The sequence below is a fragment of the Coenobita brevimanus genome, chromosome 101 (genome assembly GCF_032717465.1).
Source record: "Coenobita brevimanus isolate Jiangsu-jjx chromosome 101, ASM3271746v2, whole genome shotgun sequence".
NCBI classification, from domain to species: domain Eukaryota; kingdom Metazoa; phylum Arthropoda; class Malacostraca; order Decapoda; family Coenobitidae; genus Coenobita; species Coenobita brevimanus.
In genome coordinates, this window is record NC_137054.1 from 60,326,651 (window position 1) to 60,347,580 (window position 20,930).

The 20,930-nt window shown below is 42.4% G+C and overlaps 1 protein-coding gene across 1 annotated transcript in view; it reads left to right on the top strand.

The window, feature by feature from the left end:
* Positions 1 to 20,930, top strand: part of LOC145415050 (glutamate [NMDA] receptor subunit 1-like) — a 529,989-nt gene that overhangs the window by 399,252 nt on the left and 109,807 nt on the right. The window lies entirely within an intron of this gene.

A 20,930-nucleotide genomic window follows, 5' to 3' on the forward strand; every position in this document is an offset into this window, starting at 1 on the left:
TTCAGCTTCCTCCTCCTACACACTGTCTCAAATTCATGCACCAAACCTTGCAACTCCCATTCATCTTCACTCAACAATACTGTATCATCAGCAAACAGCAACACTGGAATCTTCCAAATCTCACCCTCATTCATTAGAGCCACCCCCACATCCACTGCCCTACCCTGCACCTCCTTTACAACCCCATCCATGTATATATTAAACAGCCATGGAGACATCACACAACCCTGTTTCAGTCCCACATTGAGATCAAAGAACTCACTCAGCTCACCATCCACTCGCACTGTAGCCCTAGCTTGTTCATACATATTCTTCACAGCACTCAACAATTTCCCCTCCACTCCATATATTCTTAATACCTTCCACATACCTTGCCTATCTATTCTGTCATAAGCTTTCTCCAAGTCCATGAAGGCAGCATACACTTTCCTTCCCTTCTCTAGATACTTCTTTACTAAACATCTTAGAACAAATATCTAATCTACACACCCTTTTCCCTTCCTAAATCTCCCTTGTTCTTCTCCAACTAGCTCCTCTGTCATATGCCTAACCCTGTCAGTGAGTATTCTACCATATATTTTACCAGTCACACTAAGAAGGCAAATACCCCTATGGTTACCACATACTTCTCTCTCCCCTTTTCCTTTGTATAAAGGAACAACTATACCTGATTTCCAGTCCCTCATCCCAAGCCAATCTACACAACTTCCATATCCACTCCACAACAATCTCACCCTCATACCTAAGCATTTCACCACACACTCCATCAATTCCTGGGACCTTTCCCAACTTAATCTTCTTCATCGCTTCCACTACTTCCGCCCTACTGATCTCTTCCTCCCTCCTCTCATCTCTTCTTCTCCCAGCCATTCCCCAACCACTTATACTCGCACTACTCTCACTCTCTACATTCAACAAATCCTCAAAGTGCTCCTTCCATCTCCTCAATTTCTCTCTCTTCTCCACCAACAATCTATTATTCCTATCTTTCACTCCCCTACTATTTCCCCTTTCACACTGCCTTACTTTCCTTACCTCCTTCCAAAATAATTTCTTACTTTCCCTCCATTTCACACTCAGATTCCTTCCAAACTCTTCATCCACTTTCTTCTTACTCTCCTTCACCAGTCTCTTAACCTCCCTTCTCCTGCTCACATATACCTCTCTCTTCTCTCTCTCATCATCTCCCCTACCTCTACTCGCTAACCATTCACTGTATGCCTTCTTCTTTTGTTCCACAGCTCATTTCACCTCATCATTCCACCATGCTGTCCCTTCCACACCCTTGCATCTCCTCCTCACTCCACAAACCGCCTCACACGCTGCACCTATCTCTTCCGTGAATATCTTACATACATATTCCACCCCTTCCATCTGCTCTAGCTCATACCTTCCCAATCATTCTTCCACTATGCTCTTATACTCTGTCATTTTCTCACTGTCTTGCAATTTCTCCACTCTTCTCACTGGAGCTACTTCCTCCTGTCTTCCCCTTCGTCTCCTCAACCACTTTCTTTGCAGCTCTACCTTGGCCATCACTAAGTGAAAAGCTTGGGTAAATCACCTAGAAGAACACAGTATGATAACAGAAAGACAGTTTGGTTTAAGAAAAGGAAAATCATGTGTTACTAATCTGTTGAACTGTAATGACAGAGTAACAGACACATTACAGGAAAGAGAAGGATGGGTGGACAGTATTTATTTAGATTTCAAGAAAGCATTTGACACAGTACCACACTAAAGATTTTTATGGAAACTGTACCATCAAGGAGGAATTCGAGGCAAACTGTATTGTTGGATGCAAGATTTTCTCATGAAAAGAAAAATGAGAATGGTACTAAGGGGAAATTACTCATCATGGAAAGAAGTGACTAGTGGAGTACCACAGGGTTCAGTGCTGGCACCAATCATGTTTTTAGTGTATATAAACAATATGGACAGTAACACTGGCAATGAAAGCTATCTAAATATGTGTGCAGATGATGCAAAAATACAAAGGAGAATTACTAACACAGACTTTTCTAAAGAGCCAGAAGAAGAATTAAATAAACCTCATGAATGGATTAATACATGGCAAATGGAATTCAATGTAGACAAGTGTCATGTAATCAAGTTTGGTAAAAGTGGAAAAAGACCTGATTGGGATTATACATTAGGAAATAAAACCCTACACACATCAGAAAGAGAGAAGGACCTAGGTGTGATTGTCAATAACAGACTCTCTCTGGCTGACTACATCAGTGAGAAGGTACGGAACATGTATACACTGCTTGGCAATATGAGAATAGCGTTTACATACATAAATGAAGACATGTTAAGAAAGATACATTCATCAGACCAACCGTGGAGTGTGCATCATTAGTCTGGAGTCCTCATCTCAAAAAACACATAGACAAGATTGAAAAAGTTCAATGGGCCGCTACAAGATGGGTACCAAGCTTAAGGGATCTAAGCTACGAAGAAAGACTAAATAAACTGAATCTACCAACACTAGAGGAGAGAAGGAAAAGAGGTGACATGATTATGCTATATAAATGCATATCAGGGAAGGAGAAAATAGACATAAATGATTACTTAACATATGGAGAAGCATCAGCAATAGGACACTGCAAAAAACTGCCTAAAAAGAGAGGTGATAAAGACGCATGGAAATTTAGTTTCCCAAATAGAGCAATTGATCAGTGGAATGCACTACCGTATGAAATAGTGTGTGCCAAAACAATTCACAAATTTAAGGATATGTGCGATAAATATGGTTTAAGACACGGGACAGTACGAGCTTGACTCATTCCTTTATAGATACAATTAGGTAAGAACACACACACACACACACACACACACACACACACACACACTTCCCCAGTCTGGCAGATCTCTCCTACGGAGAGAGGCTGGAAAAGCTGGACCTACCTTCCCTAGAAGAAAGGAGAGAGAGGGGCGACATGATTACAGTGGCCAGGGCCATAATGGGACTAGATATAATTGATATAAATGATCTGTTTGTATGGGATGGGAGAGTATGAAGAGGACACAGAATGAAACTGAAAAAGCCAAGTTGCTTGAAGTATATCAAGAAATATAGCTTTCCGTATAGATGCATAGACCTATGGAACAGCCTGGACAAAGAGATCGTCCAGTCTAAAAACTTAAACGAGTTCAAAGCAAGATTTGACTGAATGAGAAAAGAGATGGGACCCCACAAGCATAGCTCATTTCCTGTATATCACAACTAGGTAAATACACACACACACACACACACACACACACACACACACACACACAGATCCCTTTCACCCCTGAAAGACTGGTGTCTGCACATGCTATCTGAGGGTACTAGGGCCAAAATGATATGTGGTCACGTCCCCCCTGTGCCCCTACTCCCACCACACGCCCCCATCCCCCTACCTCCACACCCACACATACCAACCGCCCACCCTACTGCCCCCATGCCCCCCATACCCTCCACCACAACCCAAAGTCCCCATCCCCTACCCCAACCCCCCAGCCCGAATCCCCCACCCTACCCCCATCTCTAACCAATCAGTCCCCCCCTCACTCCACCCCCCCCTCACTCCACCCCCCCACCCCCATCCCTACCCCCCCACCCCCCCACCACTGCCACCCACAAACCCCCCACCATATCGCACCTGCTAACTATGCCTGTCCTGAGTATAGGTCAAAACATTCCAATGCCCATCTTTTAGGGGCTAAACAGCCCAACTACAGTCAAGTCGCCCAAGGCGCTGCTAATTGGTTCTGGAACAAGCCCGTGCCATAGAAAACCGTGCCATACAAATAACTAAACATATGGGAAAAATGGAATTTGGTTCTGGACATTCACCCAAAGTCCCCCTTTTCACCCAACTTTTCCCCATTTTCCCCCGCTTTACACAGGCACACAATCAAGCAATCAGTCAATTCATGTTTTACACACAAATTAAGCACTAAACAATAAATAATAAAGGGCTTTAAGGGCATAAAATACTGAACGTACCTAACTCCGACGACGATAATGCTTAAGTGGAAGGGGTAGTGTTGTGGGTTCCGAGGCGAGAGGCATGTTTCAAACCTTGCTGCGCCTCTGCGCCATAGGTATTTTAAGCGCATGGTTCATTTTTTTTTTGGTTCTGGCACCTTGCTGTGTCATAGAAAACTGTGCCATAGAAGTCCACACCATAGGCAACTTGACTATATTATATCACAGCTAAGTTATGCATAGTATGAAGGTCATAGACAGATATAATAAACCTTTCAGTAATACATTACACTACTGGGGCATAGTATGAAAAAGTAGAATAGTTGCAGGTACATATGGTAGGTGGGGGCACTCACCATCCACTCACTCAATGTAGTGCAGCTCACGGGTGTCTTCCCTTTCCTCTCCTCCATCCTTCTTTCCTTTCATCCTCTTCTGTCTTTCTTTCCTTCATTCTTTCCTCATCCTTCTGCCTACAGGTGACTTTACACTCCCTCTTCTTTTTTTCTTTCCTTCATTCTTTTCTCCTCCTCCTGCCTGTGGGTGACTACTCTGAGTGACAAGCCAAATGGTTTCCTGTACACAAGGAAACCATTTGCTGCGCTTCATTGTAACCATATAACCAAAGTTTGGCACCTGGTAGTTTAGTGGGCAATTACGGTGCTCCAGTTAGATTGGGCCGGTGAATGTTTATATCCAAGGGATGGTTGGGGTTTATTGCTAACATAATGCCACTCAGGGATGAGTGAGGCTGGTCACTCTCAACTTGAATGTCAGGACCAACTTGCCTAGCCCTGGGCTTCTATGTTCCTCATGGGGCAATGTAGGATTGGATGATAATGATACTCTTACATACACTAGGTTTTGGTAACTGAACCAAGGTTAAATAAATTATATTCCTGAAGAGATTCAGTACTTAAATAGGAAACCTGGGGGATCCTGATCTGTAACTGAGAAAGATCTGATCTTGCGTATTTTGTCCGTATGTCACTTTTCCTCTTCTACCTCTCCCTCCTCCTCTTTTTTTTTTTTTTTTTTTTTTTTTGAGATATAAGAAGGCCTGCCACACCCTGATATCTTATTTTAAATGCAGTATTGTCACTTATAACCTGTGTTCATGCTGAACAATTCACCGATAATGAGATAAGCAGACAGTCAGTTACATTAAAATGAGTACATCGTGGGTAGAACCAGTGTTTTATGGATATGGGTCCCAGACTGCCCAAATCTGGTATTTTTTATCATTGTACCAACACGTTTGGATAGTATGGGGTGTGTAATGGCATAATGGACCACTGCACACCCCAAGCGAGAGAGTCACATTTCCCACTGTCCACCCAGTCTTCCTCACTTTGCCATCATGCAGTATGAGTGACTGTGTTAATCCTCCCCCCCCACCCTTTTTTCTTTTTCCAACCCACCATGTCTCCCCATGAATCACTGCAAATCACCTATAAAGTGCTTGACCAAGAGCGGTTGGAAATCATTTAATGTGATGAAGCAGAAAGAATACTGAGATTGCTGTATCCTTTGGCATTAATGAGTGAACCACCTGCATCATCTTCAAGAATAAACAGAAGATTGAGAAGTGTGATGGTTGTTCATCTCTGATATTAGGAATCATGTGGTAAACCCAGTGTTAATAACAGAATTGTACCTGGCCTAGGATGTTCTCTGTAAGAAGGAAAGTTTCCACCTTAGACTCAGCACACATCCATTAGCAGACAAAACTTTCATGTAAGTGGCAATGAAAATGTTAAGGCAGAATCTTGAAGGTTTCAAAGCATCAGGCAGGTGGTTAGCTTCATTCACCAAAGGCAAGGGACTCAAGAATACCATGTTGTTGGGTGAACATTGCCCTGCCAATGAAGTTGTAACAACACTGTTCCCTTTGATCTTCAAGTGGGTGATAGAGGAGAGTAGATACAGTGAAGAGGGCAAATACAGTGCACCAAATCTACAGTTTCAGTGAAACTGCACTGTTCTGGAAGATTATGTCGAGGTCAACATACAGTGCTGTACTCGTCAGAAGTATCAAGTGCCCTGCGTCCCTCCTACGAAACAAACCTTTCAACATTGAAAAAACATATAAATAATGCATTTTATTTACCTTTAGTGCTTCGTAGGGTATCCTTTATGCTTCTTCACGGACCTGAGACGTCTTGGAAGTGAAAGGGCGAGGCTCCTGAGGTGCTGGAGGGGTATTTTGTCCCAGGAGTCACGAATGGCGGCTTCCAGCTTAGGCAGAGAGCTCATGGCTTTCCCTTGGAACTCTTCTTTATGAGGTACCGGAGGTTTTCAATCGGGCTGAGGTCTGGGCTATTTCCTGGCCAGTCTTTCATGAATGATACCTCGCAGTCACGAAGCCAATTGGTGACCTATTTGGCCTTGTGAGCAGGTGCACCGTCCTGCTGAAACACTCGTGCACCTGTTAGCTCGAAGGAGTCTGGTAAATGATCACACAGAAGCTCCAGGTAAACATCCTGATTCACTCTGATGTTCTTGGGAAGCACAACAAGCTTCCCCAAACCTTGACCAGAAAAACAAGCCCATACCATGAGTGAATCAGGATGTTTAACTGTGCTTTCTACGTACCGTGGGTCAAGTGGGTCACTACCTTTGCATCGGTACACACGTGCTCCTCTGTTATAGGTGACACTAAACGTTGCCTCATCAGACCACAACACTGACAACCATTGCTCCTCACCCCAGTTAAGATATTTATTAGTAAAGGCAAGCCTAAGAAGTCACTGATTTTTTGTGAGAAGAGGCTTCTTCACAGGCCTGTGACTTGTGTAACCAAGTTCATGGACCCTACGAGACACTGTTCTCACAGACATCTCACCAAACTCTTCCGGGTTGGTCTCTATTTTCCTTGCACTCACACGAGGATTAAACTCCACTGCACGTTTTAAAATATTAACAGACCTTGGGGAAGTTGTCCTAGGCCTACCAGACCGCAGTTTCTTTGTGGGAACTTCACCACTGTTTTCCACTTGAAACCGCGCGCACCACTGATGCTCTGTCGATCTTGCCATGCCAACCAATTCACTAATTTCCTTTGTCTAGTGGCCTGCCTCCTTTAGAGCAATGATCTGGGATATGATTTCACTCGATAGTTCATGGGTAGGTGCCATAACAAAGTTGTGAAAGCCAAAACACTGCGGGACACTCAGTAAAAATGGGCGCAATAAGAGAGGGAGACGCAGCGGAGTTCCTCTCTCTCAAGCAGCCCGTAGGCAACTGAGGCGGAAACCAACCAGCGCGTCGGAAGGCCTCAGGGTACCGTGACGTCATGCTAGCGCCGCAAACTTGTGGCCCAATTTTTACCCCCAGAAATGGGTGATTCTTTTTTGGCCATAAGCATTGCACGCCCGGCGATAGGCGCTCAATAATTTTGACGAGCACTGTACATCGACAAAAATGACCGACAGGATTGAGACCGAAAGGTTAATCGGTTCAGGATTTCCATACTCTCCTCTGTAAATTAGTCTAATACAGTAACCACAAAGTGAAATCTATGGTCTTACATACCGCCAGCCAGTCCAGTTGTTCCAAGAACCTGTGGTGGTATGGAAGAATCAGATGTTTACTTGTAACACAGCTGTAGGGGTTGGATAACATCATCTGTCTGCACAGACTGGCCCAACCATTTATTGTGCCCAGTGTCAGGAGGAAACATGTGCAGCTAAGGCTACCATTTAACCTGTAGACTGCAGGAATGGGGATTGTGGACATGGCCCTGATGCACTAAAAACATCGGTTTTCTTATGTTGTCCAAAACCAGTTTACTCCTTTCATCGGTACAGGAGGGGAGTTTAGAGGTGGTGCTGCGCACCCCAGGTGAAAAGAAACCAGTTTGGGAGCCAAACCATTACAGCTTACCTTGTGTCCTATGAGGAAGACCTCAGTCAATCTGGCAAGATGCTGTCGTTTGCATTGTGGCAGCTGCCCCTGCACCATTTTTTATGCTAAGGGAATAATTTTGAAAGTTATTTTCCTCCATCTCACACTTATTGTTAGATGAGTTTGTATTTTTTTTCATTACAGCAGAAACCCACTATACCAGATCAGTTAGAAGGAAGCCCAATCTGGTTATATTGTTTTGTTTATTAAGGCTTCAGCATGCTTGCATGCATTGGTCTTGGTCACCTAGTGGCAGGTCTCCATGCTGCTCGAACTTTGGCAGCCTCTCTGTTCAGTCCCTTCTCCCAGAGGTCACTCTGTATGACCTCATCCCAGGTTTTTTTTCAGTCTGCCTCTCACAACCCTATCCCCAATGATCACCCTTCTTGCTTTCTGCACCCAATTGTTGTCCCTCATCCTCCAAAAACCCATTATATCCGATATCCTCTTCCCCCCCTCAGGTGGTATTTCAAGCTCATGTTTGAGTGTAAATGTGTACAACGGCATATTCTAGTACTAAATATGAAAATGAGTTCAAAAGCAAATTCTAGTACAGTACTGGAAATGAAAACTATATTAATTTTTACACTCACTTGGCCCATCATTTTGCCCTTTTGTAGTTTATTTCACATCCTTGTCATTGGACTTCATGAAACACGTATATTGCAATCCGCTGTGCCCCGTTTAACAAACATTGTGTGTACTGTAATAGCCGACGAAAGTCAGGTATCTTTGTAGTATCCATTAAATCCAATATCTGGTCTATCAAGGTACACTCAGTCATCGAGTAATGTGGACAATAGGGACTGGGGAAGGACTGTGCTACTCAAACCTGCATCACTCAAACAATATGTTTGCATGTACAGTAAACCCTCATTATACGATGGGGTTCCGTTCCTGAAAACCCCATCGTAAAGCAATCCATCGTATAGCAATCCCATTATAACATGGAGTCAAAGGGGATACGTTCCCAGACGTGCCTAAACTCTCACATACACACACTTTAGCACTCACATACATGAAATATCCTTATGTTTAAACATTTAAAGTACAGTAATCCCGCATATTTCGCGGTAGTTACATTCTTGTAACCCCCGCGAAATGCCAAATACGCGAATACTCAATTAACAATTGAATCTTGCACTTGTGTCCACCATGCTATCCATCACACAGTCCATGTCCATACTGGTTGCGAGAGAATTCGCCGTCAGACAATTCCCTTTCAGAACATGGACGATTCCCTGCCATTCTATAAATATACTTATTATTAATTAATCAATTCTTTTATAAATATACTTATTATTAATTAATCGATAATTTAATAACTGCATTTCAGGGGGATCCAGCAAAGTCTATGTTCAATAGCGTAGGCTCTGGATATTATTTATTAGTTTCACCTTTAGTCAATAATTAACTTGTTTCTTCCTCGCTGTAGTCGCCTTTGAGTTATATTCTAGCGTCGTCCATAGCTATCTTCATTAATGAAGGCGAATTGTCTTGTTTTTGTTGTGACGGCGATTTGCCTTGACAGCGAATTGTCCCGAAACCTCCATACTCATCCCGAAATACCTTCTTACAAGATTGAAAGTACATACTCTATTATAAAGGAAAAACGTAAACACCGTACTGTAATACACAATTATCTACACATTTATTCACAAAACAGTACAAAATAAAAAGATGCAGTAACTGGTGATAGCAAACACTCGCATGGTCGTATGTCCCCCAACTCAGTGTCGCACCTCCCCCGACCACTGCCAGCTATTTACTGTTTTCTGCCAGCCACCAACGCCACTCGAAGACTCACAATCTGACAAAATGATTTTTCAATCATTACACCACAAGTTAAGTTGAAATTATTAAACTTGTTACCTGACTGTTTTGCTCAGTATCACGTACTGTATGTATTTTTTTTTTTTTTTTTCCAAGGTGTGCACCACATAAAACTTTAATTCACGTCTATAAGTACAGTAATATTTTTAGTTAATGTCTGTTTTGTTATCATTTTACATACCTTTAGTTACAGAAGAGTTTCACTCAGAGACATCAGACGAGGCAGGGGAGTTAGGAGAGGGATCATCAGCTGACTCGTCCTCCTTGCATGAATCATCCATGCGTGGTGAGGCAGGGGAGGATGAGTTGCCGGATGTAGATGGCAGGGCAGATGCAGGGCTGCGTTGGTTTTTCTTTGAGAAAAACATAGTTATTGGAAGTTGCTCTCTTTCACGTTTCATCTCCTTCATTATTTCATGGTAGGGAGCAAACACAGCTTCCATCCCATTCTTCACTTTTAATGCCCTGTCCAGTGATGGGTCATACGACATTAGCAGGGAGATAGTATGCCTCATACTGCGAGTGATTTCCCCAAGCTTTTCTAGTGTCCACGCCTGTGGTAACTCATTTCTACCAGATTCCTCTTCCTCTTCATCTTTCTCTTCTTCATTGAGCAGTTCTTCCAATTCTTGTGTCGTCAGTTCTTCTCCTGCATTCCCCAGCAGTTCCTCCCAAATTTCATTTTCTTGCAGGTCAGAAAACCCTTCACCTCCGACAGTCCTCGAAAGATTTTTAATTCTTATAAGTTCAGCATCAACAGTTGGGAATCCTGCAAAGTCATTCACAACTGAAGGCTACAATTTCTTCCAACAGGAGTTGATGCAGCTAGCAGAGAGTTCCTCATGGCACTGTTGAATTAACATGATGCAGTTGGCTACGTTGAATTTCTTCCACCACATTTTGATGTTATCTCCTTCTTCTATGCCTTGTCTAATCATAGCAAAGCTTCGTGCCACGTATTTTGCCTTGAAAACAGCAATGATGCCCTGATCAAGTGGCTGAATGAGTGATGTGGTGTTCTTTGGTAGAAAAACTACCTCGATGTTAGGGTGTGCAAATTTAATTGATTCAGGGTGACCTGGGCAGTTATCTATTACCTGCAGCACTTTTAAAGTCTATCCCCTTTGCCTTCAAGTATCATTCAACCTCAGGAACAAAACAGTTATGGAACCAGTCACTGAACAATACTGCCGTCATCCACGCTTTCTTGTTGCTACGATAAAACACTGGCAGCTGATTTAAGTCTTTCCCTTTAAGTGCACGTGTTTTTTTAGCCCTGTATAGCAGCATAGGCTTGATCATATGACCAGCTGCGTTCCCACAGAATAGCAGCGATACTCTGTCCTTCTGAGCTTTAAATCCAGGTGCCTGTCTCTCCTTTCGAGATATAAAAGTTCTGCTGGGCATTTTTTTCCACCACAGCCCAGTCTCATCGGCATTGAAAACTTGTTCCGGCAGATACCCTTTGTCCTTCACTAATTTTTCAGATTCTGCTGGATACGTTTCTGCTGCCACATGATCAGCAGAGGCTGATTCGCCAGTAATCCTGAGATTGTGGAGTGAGAATCTCTTCTTAAAGTTCTCAAACCAGCCTTTGCTAGCCATAAATGTGTGCTTCCCATCTCTCTCTCCGTCACTGAAATGACTGTACAAATCCTTGGCCTTTTCTCTGATCGAATTTGTGTCAACAGGAATATGTCGGCGGTTCAAATTTTCAATCCATATGTTCAGAGCCTTTTCCATTTTAATCACAGCATTATCACAAACATGTTGTGACACCTTTGCTGATGTTGATGCACAGCTAGCAACTGCATGTCTTATTTCTTTTTCACTTTTCTTAATGTAACGCACTGTCGATTCGTTCACTCCATACTCACGACTGCATGCGGCGTAGCTCATACCACTTCTTAGCTTGTCCAGTAACACAATTTTCTCTGCTAAAGTCATAACTTTTCTTGATCGTTTTGTCACTTTGGAGTTCTCACTGATTGTATTATTAGCCTTCAAAGAGGCTGGCTTACGTCCTGGGGCCATGTGGAAATAACGTGGGAGGCCAAGTGGCTTGTATCACAGCGCAGTTACTAGTGCACCAAGCAGGTGAGGCAGACAGGCGTGGACTGAGGGATGCAGGGCAGAGGGACCGCGGGAAAGGGATAGAGGGTGGCGTGAGTGTACCGCGCTACAATTGGAAACGGCGGGAATTTCAAATTTTTTGTTTTCCGTATATTCAAGGATATTTTTGCTGAACTTATTAATGCTAAGAAAATCCACGAGAGGGCAAAACCGTAAAAAAAAAATCCGCGAAACTTACGGGATTACTGTAACACATTAATAGTGAATAAAGAGAAAAAAGCATGAAAACTACAGTATACAGTAGATCTTACCTTTACTGAAGCAAGCAACGGTTGTTTATGTGGTTCCTAGACAATTCGCCATGAAGTCGACAATTCATCGTCATAATATGGATGTTCCCCGTCATGACAATTCCCCGTCATTCTATAAATATACTTATTACTGATTAACTGATACTTTAATAACTAATTCTCAGGGGGATCTGTCAAAGTCTATTTTCATTCAATAGCGTAGGCTTTGGATATCATTAGTAAGTTGCACTTTTAGACAATATTTAACTTGTTTCTACCTTGCTGTAGTTAACTTTGAATTATGTTCTAGCATCACCCACAGCTGTTTTCATTAATTTCCATTGGTACTACAACATCCTGGGTATATTTTAAAATGACTTTGAAGAGGTACAAGTACAGTACTAAAAAACTAGTGTACTTCCTAAATAAACTGATATGAAAATAAACAACGGGGAATCATCCTGACGACGAAAAGTCCCGATGGCGAATTGTCTTGTTATTGTTGTGATGACGAATTGACTTGATGGCGAAATATCCCGAAACATTTATATAGACGTAACATGAAGATTATTTGTATAATTCCAAAGTATGTTGATCGTTCACTTAAGGTAATTAGGCATTTATATAAATGCCAATGTCTCGTATGTAGCCTTATGCTAAGATGAAGGATCGATCATAAATCAGCTGATTCACGTTTCAATATACAGTACCCTCGCGTCCAGCACGGTAATTTTGTCATGCATGGGTCTCGTGTTGGACCAAAAACGTGTTGGACTAACAATAGAGCTTATTGGGAAAAATGAATTATGTCAGCAACCCTAGGAAAAGTCACCCTAAATACCTACCATATACCTATACATATATTGGTACTATTGTAATTATAATAAATGGTACTGTGCTATGAATGATAACTAACCTTTTAGGATAGTGTTGGTGGGCTTGCTGGGAATGGAAGGTGGTATCCAAGGCTGTAGGTAGTCCTACTGGGTCCCCGGAGGATGGCTGCTGGCGTCACTAGTGGGTAATGGCTGTTGCTCCTCCTTAACCTCCCTCATAAATCCTTCGAAATCACACTCAGAATCACTATCTTCGTCCACAGCCATGGAAGGTCCTGCTTCTGCCTGTCCTAGCACTCTGTAATCCTCGGCAAAGTGCATGCTTCTCACACTGTTGCCAGAGCCCCGTCTCGTGACTGTGGAAAGTGATCGCTGTCGCTGACTCGGTAGAGAATAAGGAGAAGCAACTTTGTTTATAAACTGGTACGCACGCCGATGAGAAGGGTTTCAAAATGATTGATATTTATTCTAAAATATTAATATGTATTCAGTGTCAGGCTAAATGTTCAATGCTGTAGTATGATACATTCTCTGTCGAGTCGCTTGGGTTTTGGTCACACTGTTTTGCCCGTCGTATCCTCAGCAGGAATCCATCCAGATGAATTCCAAATGCCCGTGGTATCGTTGGCAGTTTTACCACGTTACCGTTCCGATTTACCATCGTATCCTCAGCAAACCTGGTATGAAGTGCCGTGTGATAGCCTTCAGCTGCCAGGATCTTGTCTTAGTTTTTTATTATGATCCTCACGTTGGCTTCATTCATGTCGTAGGCCTTGGCAATGTCAACTTTCCTCTCCCCCTTCTTCTTCCTCTCGATGCTTTCTAGCTTGGTGGCCTGAGGGAGATGCCGACGCTTCTTGGGGTTCTCAGAAGGCTTCCTAGGCATCGTGAGCAGGGTAAAATGCAGTAACAAGGGCAGAAAATGCAGCAAGAAAAAAGTACCTTCCAATGCAATTATGCAACTGAGTGGCGCTGTGGCGGGAGAAATTTAAACAAAACATCACGTGACACCAGAAGCGTTTTTAATTGGGCGGCATCACGATCACGTCACGATAGCGGGCGGGGAAGGCTACTTGATCAGAAGTTTTCATTGGCTATCATCATCATGGGAATGTCCAGTATGACCGTGTTGGACCGGGGGTGATCGTGCTAGAGTGAACTCTGCGGATTTCGCCCACTTTTCGGAGCTCTGTGCGTGTTATGCTAACACACTCGTGTTGCAGTAATTAAATCGTATTAAATAATACTAATTAATTGCTCTCCGTGCTGGACCCGAATCGTGCTGGACTAACGCATGTTGGACGCGAGGGTACTGTATTATTATTTTTCATTTAATGACCATGATTTGATGCCATATTTTACATTTACTATATAAACAATAAACCACCATCACTTTTATAACTTACATAATTAAAAAACTAGTGTACTTGCTAAATAAAGTGATACATAAATAAATGATGGGGAATCGTCCTGACAGCAAATTGTCCCGACTCGGCCTCACAGTCACAGCCCTCACTCATCAGTGTCAGAACTGCCTGGCTGGGCAGGGCTAGCTAATGAGGCTGGACCGGTGGACAAGTGTGTGTGGTCTAATGCCGACAGTGTGAGGACGTTTTTGTTGCGTTTGCACATTCGCTGTTCACTGAGCCGCGGATGATCCATCGTTGTAGCAAATCGTTCCCATTGTATATTGGGCATAGGGTACTAAAATTTTGACATTGTATAAGCGAAATATCGTACAAAGAGGCATCGTATAATGAGGGTTTACTGTATAACATTACAGGTCTCCCTCGTTTTACGCTGTATCGTTTTATGATATTTCGCATTTACGATCCTTATTCTTTAGTACCAAGTGTTCATTTTACAATTGAGCTCCCTCGCATTTACAATTGGACACGTGGAAATCTCGTGCTCACAGGCAGATCAGCTGAGAGTTGCATGGCATACCCGCCCAAACCTCCACCTCCACCACCTCTATTCTCCTGATTTATGCACCCCTGCCACCCAAACCTCCACCACCCCTGCTTCCTCCCTCTCCACCTCTTGTGTTGACGAGTGATGGGCTATGGCCCAGGATGTCTCCTAGCATTGGAGGAGACATTAAGGCATTACGTCCTCTAGCCTCGGGGGGGACCGACTAAGGGTGGACGGAGCTACAGTACAGTAGGAGGGTACATAACAGTACATTACAGTACAGTACAGCTGTATTTCATGTTGTTTTTGCTATTTCATGTCTTTATGTTTGCAAATGTACATACATATGTGATTCAGATGCACTGTCTATCTATCTATTGCCAGACGCCTCAATCCCGTTTGGGGTGGCCACAAACAAATCGCCTCCAAGTCGCCCTGTCCCCCGCCATTTCACTGCCCTGCTCCCAACTCACACCCCCCTCTCTCATATACCTCTCCACCCCATCCCTCCATCTCATCCTCGGCCCCCCCCTCCCTCTTCTCCCCTCCACCTCACTCACATACACTCTCTTCGTCAGTCTTTCACCCTCCATCCTCTCCACATGGCCAAACCACCTCAGTGTGTTCCTCATAACACTTCCTATCACATCCACATCCACACCACAACGCTCCTTTATATCCTCATTCGTCAGCCTGTCTCTCCACGTGACTCCACAGGCTCCTCTTAAATAACTCATTTCCACTGCTCTCACTCTTGACTTGTGTCCTTCCAACAATGTCCAAGCTTCACTTCCGTACGTTAGAGTTGGTATCACAATACTGTCATGTAGTAACTTTTTCACTTCCATGCTCACTTCCCTGTTTCTTTTCACTGCTTTCAAAGAACCAGCAACCTTTCTTCCCTGCTGTACCCTTTCAAGCACTTCACCCTCCAAACCTCCATCCTTACTCATCACTACAATACATAAAACATCATCATTATTATTGCATATTAGATCACTTGTATGGGTCTTGGGTTCCTTATACATGAGTCCAGGAACGCATCTCTATTTTTCCCATTAAACCTTAATTTCGCTTCATGATATTTTGGTTTACGATTGCCTTTCTAGGAACGCATACCAATCGTAAAACGAGGGAGACCTGTACAGTGTGTTCTGGTGACTTTCCAAAACACACTTTTACCCCTTCTTACCACCCTGCCCCACATAAATTACCCCCTACTTTTACCCACCATTAGGTAAAACACAGAAGGAGATATAACTGTTGTAATTAAGAACATGAATGGTATTAAAATACAGTAGCATTCACAAAAACTAAAGTTAGACTGGGTGTTTTGTTGATGCATACCTCCCCAGCACTCTCCCCCCACCCCCCCAACCTCAGTGTTGTTGGATGTAGACAAAGTCAAATGTTACATCAGAGAACTTAAAACATTTTGCCTACTTGATCCATGTAACATGTCATAACTGCCTGATGTGTATGAGCATGCAGCAGACTTTATCTGCAACATAATAAATAGGTGCTTCCTAGAAAGTAATTTTGTGCAGTCTAGGAAATGTCCTTTGCTTAGGCCCCTAATTAAGAAACCCAGTCTTGATGTCGAGAGCATGATAAATTATCATCCGGTCTCTAACATGTCTTTCTTATCCAGGATTATTGAGCATGCCATACTTGATCAACTCATACCACTACTGGAACATAACAGAGTTGTTCCTGTTGTTCAGTCAGCATACAGAAATTACCATTCAACTGAAACTGCTTTAACAAGGATTCATAGTGACTTGGTGGCAAACACCTGTAGTGGGATGTCCTCTCTCCTAGTTTGGTTGGTTCTGTCTGCAGCTTTTGATGCAGTAGATCATAAACTATGGTTGGAAGATCTGTGTTTTTATAGTGTTTGTGATAGTGCTCTTTTGCTTCGTAAGACGTATCTGTCGAACGGATCTCAGAGAGTGGTTGTTGATTATGCTAGCTTTGATTTTGCTCCCCTTCTGTTCGAAGTCCTTCAAGGATCAGTTTTGGGTCCAATTCTATTTACTGTCTACATGAGTAGTTTATTGTCTTGATGCTCACGGTGTCCTATCATTTTCATGCTGATGACACTCAGCTCAGTGTTAAGATGTCAGACATTGATGATACCAAGACTAAGCTTGAATCTCTAATGTCTGATATTAAGATTTGGATGGCTAGGAGGAAACTTAAGCTGAGTGATGGTAAAACTGTGATCATCATCATCAGAGGAAACAGAAGAGGTGATGACACTGATAATACCGTGGCTTTGAACATTGGTGTGTCACAGCTTCATCAAGTCAGTTCTGTTCGAAATTTGGATGTTTGTTTTAATTCAAAGTTATATTACAAAGAACATATTAATCAGGTTGTCAGAGGGTGTAACTTGCATATCAGAAATCTGTACTCTGTGAGAAAATTCCCGAATAGACGGTGCCTCTTAACATTGGTCCACGCAGTGGTCTTGTCTCGTGTCATTATTATAATTCACTGTGGATTGGTCTTCCAGATATTATACTGACAAAAGTTCAGTCTGTGTTGAACAAGGCAACATGGCTTATCTTCGGTCTCTCTCTGAGAACCTCAACTACACCGTTCCTAATTGAGCTGCATTGGTTACCAGTAAAGGCTAGAATTGAATATAAACTGTGTCTTATTACATTCAAGGTTCTTAAGTTTGGTGAACTGAAGTATCTTGCTGAATTGTTAAAACTCCCATCGGCACACCCAGGTGTGATATTTAAAATGACATCTGGGTGTGCCGATGGGATTTTACGTGGTGAAGATGGTTCCTTGCATCTTGATGAGCCTGGATCCATTCACCAGTCATCTTTCTGTGATCATTTCTTTTGTGTATAGAACCCCTAGATTATATAATAGAGTGCCATTGTCCATGAGACAACTCTCTTCTGTTCACTCCTTTAAGAGACAGCTGCAAGCCTTTCTTTTTTCAAAATGCTATGACCTGGAGAGATGTACTATGATGGATGATTATAGGGTTTAATTATTGCCACATTCATATATTTTTCTTTACTGATGTAGCTTGTATTGTATACGAGGTGTGTCACAGTTCTTGTAATTGTAAAAATATTGTATATGTTGGGGTAATAAAAGAGGTACAAGGTAGGGTAGTGGATGTTGGAGTGGCCCTGGTGAGAGAGGATAGTGTTTGGAAACTCCCTGTACTGTTGTTTGCAGATGATACTGTGTTGTTGAGTGAAGACGAAGGGGAGCTGCAAGGCTTGGTGGATTAGTTTGAGAGAGTGTGTAAGAAACGGAATCTAAAGATGAATGTAGGGAAGAGTAAAGTGATGGTCTTTGAGAGAGGTGAAGTCAGTGAATGTACAGTGAGGTTGGATGGTGAGGAATTGGAAAATGTGAGTATGTTTAAGTACTTGGGTAGTGTGATGAGTAAGGATGGAGGTTTGGAGGGTGAAGTGCTTGAAAGGGTACAGCAGGGAAGAAAGGTTGCTGGTTCTTTGAAAGCAGTGATAAGAAACAGGGAAGTGAGCATGGAAGTGAAAAAGTTACTACATGACAGTATTGTGGTACCAACTCTAACGTACAGAAGTGAAGCTTGGACGTTGTTGGAAGGACACAAGTCAAGAGTGAGAGCAGTGGAAATGAGTTATTTAAGAGGAGCCTGTGGAGTCACATGGAGAGACAGGCTGACGAATGAGGATATAAAGGAGCGTTGTGGTGTTGATGTGGATGTGATAGGAAGCGTTATGAGGAACACACTGAGGTGGTTTGGCCATGTGGAGAGGATGGAGGGTGAAAGACTGACGAAGAGAGTGTATGTGAGTGAGGTGGAGGGGGAAAGAGGGAGGGGGAGGCCGAGGATGAGATGGAGGGATGGGGTGGAGAGGTATATGAGAGAGGGGGGTGTGAGTTGGGAGCAGGGGAGTGAAATGGCGGGGGACAGGGCGACTTGAAGGCGATTTGTTTGTGGCTACCCCAAACGGGATTGAGGCGTCTGTCGAGGGCTAGTGAATTCCCAAAGGAAGAACTGGTGCTATTGAGAAACAAAAGACCAGATTATTATTATTATTATCTGTCTATCTATATATCTATTGCCAGACGCCATAATCCCGTAAGGGGTGGCCATTTGACTTTGTGTTTCGTGGAGGGGCAATAACCCTCCACCAACCCACTTGTTGACACGTAGGGAGCATGTATGGTTTGGTTATATGGTTACCACCCAGTGTTGTAAATGGTTTCTTGGCTTACAGAAAACCATTTGGCTTGTCACTCAATGTAAAGCCACTTGTAAAGGAAAGAAAAGTAATAAGAAGTGACAGGAAAGATGGGAGAAATAGGAAGAGAGAAGAGCAGGCACAGAAGATGAATGATAAAGGCTAAGAAAGAAGTAGGCAGCACTACATCAAGTGAGTGGATGATGGTTGCCACCACCTACCACTTAATTATTATTATTATATTATTATTATTATTATTATTATTGTTGTGATTATTATTATTACACTCAACCCTTGATTTGGCAGACCCCTATTTCCCGGATTTTGTATTTCCTGGACACGGGCTGAGGCCAGACAATATCATCAAATGCCAGACAAATGCCCGTACAAGTCCAGGATTCTCACAAAAGTCTGGCCATTATTCTCTTATATAAAACTATAAGGAGTCTGCTGACAACACAGTATAATTTTAGCAAGGTTCTGACTCAATAAAGGCCATTTGTAACACACACAAGAAGATATTTTCGTACATGAAATGCATTTTGGCCACCAACCTGCTTCACTCCACCAGTTCCTTTTAACTTGTCGCAATATCCCATTTGCCTCTTACATTTCTCAAATGCCACTATAAATAGTTTATTGCATAACACAGTAAAATTTAAGGAAGGCTTGGACACAATAAAATTTGAAAAGTAATTAAAAAATATATTTTCTTAGGGACAGAGTCAATGAGATCCATTCCTACTCACTTAGCTCACCGACACAGTGTGATTAAATACTGAAGTGGCACTTTTCACTGGAAAATATTTTAATTTTTTTTGCCACAGTGGTCGTATACACCTAATTATCTGAAATCTGCTAAATAAAATTGTATAACTTAAATAAAAAATTAAGTTTCAGAGCTAAAATGCACCAGTGTTAGCAGATACTGTATTTCCCCTTCAGATAGTCAGCATGCCTTGACGTACTTCTGTTTTACATAAATATTTTGAGTACAAGAAAATGTACCTACATTGTAAATCGATATTTATACGAAACAAAAGTCCCTCAAGGGGAGTTGTTAGGCAAAAGGCAAAGCATTAATGCTAACTTTAAGAAATTTTCGCTCAGAATCTTGATTTTCTATTAATAATTAAATTAAGCATAAATTTTTGACTGAATTTCAAATAATTAGGTGTGCAAACCTATATGGTGATAAAAATTAAAATATTTTCCAATTAAAGTTGCCGATTCGTCCCAAGATCGAGATCACATTTGATGATTGCGTGTTTGTATCTCGGTCAGCTGATGAGTGGTTGGCCAATGTTAGCAGATATTTCCTCTTCAGATCATCAGCACACCTTGGCAGACTTCTATTTTGCGTAAATATTTTGAGTACAAAAAAATGTATCTCCATTGTAATTCGATATTTATACAAAACAAAAGTCCGTCAAGGCGAGTTGTTAGGCTAGAGGCAAAACACTACTGCTAACTTTAAGAAATTTTCGCTCTGAATCTTGATTTCACATTAATAATTAAGCACAAATTTCTGACTGAATTTCAAGGACAGTAGGTACGCACAGTAAGCAAGTTTACGGGCAGCAGAGGAGGTCATGTACTAGGATTTCGTGTACTGTGAATACATAAACTTGTGGGAATAATTACATATGGGTGGCACCCCCCCCTTCATCAATAACTCTTGAGACTCCTTTCAGACCTAAGTATTGTACTGTACAGGGAAACTATCTAAGACATATTACCTAAGATAAAGTAAACGAACAAGATTATGGCATTACTAAATCAACAAGGATATTGCTTAACTAAACCAACAAGAATTTGGCAGCTCATCTTAACCCGAGAGGACAACAGGCTTGCTGGACATAAGAATGGCATCCAAGGCAGGGTGAGGCATCTATCG